The sequence below is a fragment of the Solea senegalensis genome, linkage group LG3 (assembly GCF_019176455.1).
Source record: "Solea senegalensis isolate Sse05_10M linkage group LG3, IFAPA_SoseM_1, whole genome shotgun sequence".
In the NCBI taxonomy this organism is placed as follows: domain Eukaryota; kingdom Metazoa; phylum Chordata; class Actinopteri; order Pleuronectiformes; family Soleidae; genus Solea; species Solea senegalensis.
In genome coordinates, this window is record NC_058023.1 from 2,998,091 (window position 1) to 3,000,706 (window position 2,616).

Below are 2,616 nucleotides of genomic sequence, written 5' to 3' on the forward strand. Positions count from 1 at the left end.
TTTACAAACACACGCAGCGACGTCAAGCTAGCGAGAAGACGACGGCAGCAAACAGGAAGTCTCTTGGTTGGACTTTCAAATTAAAAGCGTGGACTTCCTCGTTCGAAAGATAGATAGCAAAGTATTTGTACTTTGTTACATTACAACACTGTGATCTTCTTTTCTGTTTTGGGATTGAAATTTTGTAAAAGTAAATGCTGTTTCTGTGTCACACCGATCTGAATTGCCATCATAATCATCGTTAATCATCGTTGATATGATCAGGAGTGGCAGCTTTTTCTACTTAAACATATCAACATGGCCGCTATGCAAAGGCCCCATTACAATATGTGTGTATTACAATGTTTCTGACTAATTTACTGCTATTTTTGTAACAATTAATATTATTTTTGAATGGGTAAACCAGATATATGAGTTTCACACGCTGATAAGATATCGCAATAACATCACTCTTTTGAAAAAAATGCTTCTCTCCCCAGTCCTTCCAAGAAATCGTAATTCATGACAATATTATACTTTCTTGGTTTTCACTTTAAAACGTTCAGGAAAGGTATCTTGTTTGTAGTTTTAGTGCGATTACGACAGTGTTTTTGTAATATTTTGTAACGTAAAAAAACACTCCTTGTTCCGTCAGTGACACTTTCTCGTATCAGGACAACATTTGTGAAAATCAGTAATGTTTCGTGGCATTAGATACTTTGTAAAAAATGTGCAAAAATGTCATTACGAACTAAACTTAAAGGCACAAATTAACTCAAGAAAAGCTAGTTATAACTATTTTTTGTTGAGCGTCGCAGATAATTGGGTCTGAATAATTGTGACACGTCAAAATACGTGGCTCATTTTGCACTAAACTACACTAAAACTTTTTAAAATTACAAAATATATTAACTGTAGGAATTTGTGTTCATAACAAAAAACAGAAAATATAATTCATAATTGAAATAATCCTGAAAATATGCTATATATATAGATACGAAGGGAAAAATATCATATTTTTTATCACAGTAAAATTGAACGGCACGTGAAATGAAGGATACCTTGTCCAAACCTGCAAAAACAGGAGACAACAACCTTCAGCTGTTACAAAACCTCCCACTGAGTCACATTAGAGGGTGAAGTGCGGCCTGATTGGTTTTGAACCAGCAGGTGGAGTTAGAGACGCACTCACACTCACTGAGAGAGAGCGAGAGAGAGAGGGAGAGAGGGAGAGAGACACAAACAGTGAGGGGCGATGGAGCCTTGACTTTATCTCACAGTGCAACACGTGAATGTAACAAAGATGTGTGATATAACAGAGCGGTCACCGCAGCAGCAGCAGCAGCAGCACAAAAAAGGCAACACGGAGACGCAGCGCGGCAAAGGCCAAAGGTGTCAACGCGACGAAAGTACGAGCTCACACATGTCAGGGAAAGGTGGACGAATTGTGTAACATGTTGTATTGAAACATTTTGTCACGTCTCACGCAGACGATTTGACACAAAGAGATTTCTTGAAAAGCACTTTTAATTTCAGACACAAAGGGACTATTAGCTGTGTGTGATAAAAACCATCAGTGACAGGAGCTGAAAACCTTTCTTTCTTTCTTCCTTTATGTAAATGAATGTTTTCCTAAATCACCCTGTGACTTGAAAAACACAAAAATAATCATGATAATAATAATAATAACAAGGGACGCATCCATTTGACTCCTTTCTCATCCATTACCTGAAAATAAATGTTTCTGATTATGTCAATTTTCCCCGGACAAAATGTTTTTTTTTTGTGTGGCATTGTTTTTTTTTGTTTTTTTTCGAAAGCTGAGAAGTTGCACATCAAAAAGCAACGTGTGGTTATTACGGTCATTTCAAGCAGGCAAAATATGTTTTTTACTGTTCAATATTCAAATTGAACACACAAAATATGGTGATTGTGTACAGCTACAGTGTTTTTTACAGTAATAAAACACTAGTTTAGTGTTTTGTGCAGTACATTGTAAATAACTGCCAGATATTGAACGTTATTCTGGAAAAATGGGCAAAAGCATTTACTCACAGGACAATTTCTGGCCCTTTTATGGTTATAATAAAAAAAAAAGGGTGTCAGATTAACTTAATCCCTTCATTTTGACATGTTTTTGGACTGTGGAAGTATAACTCTGAGAACATGTAAACTCTATGGAGTTTGAGTTTTGATGCTAACTGAAGGCTACAAAGAAATAAAATAACGGAAATCGGGAAATGAAATGACTTTTCGACTGTTATATTAGCAGAAAACAGACTGTTTTCCCGAATTTCCGTTTATTTGATCATTCTATTGTTTTCCCTTCTCAATGATTGTCGATTTGGTAATTCGGGAATCTGATTTTTGCTTTTATTTTCTTAAAACGAGAAAATCTGTCGGCCGCCACGTACACGGAAGCGCGGACATATTCAGCTTCACACACTGTACCTTCAGTTTGAACTTCAGCAGGTCGTCTCGATCACATGATTTAAATACAAAAAAAACCTGTAACTTTTAACATATACAAATCGTTTATTAGGATTAATAGGATTAACAGGGGACATTTATTCCCCTCTGTAACTACACCGCTGTATTCTGTACATTATTGGAGTCAAACAGCAGCTCCTGCGTTCA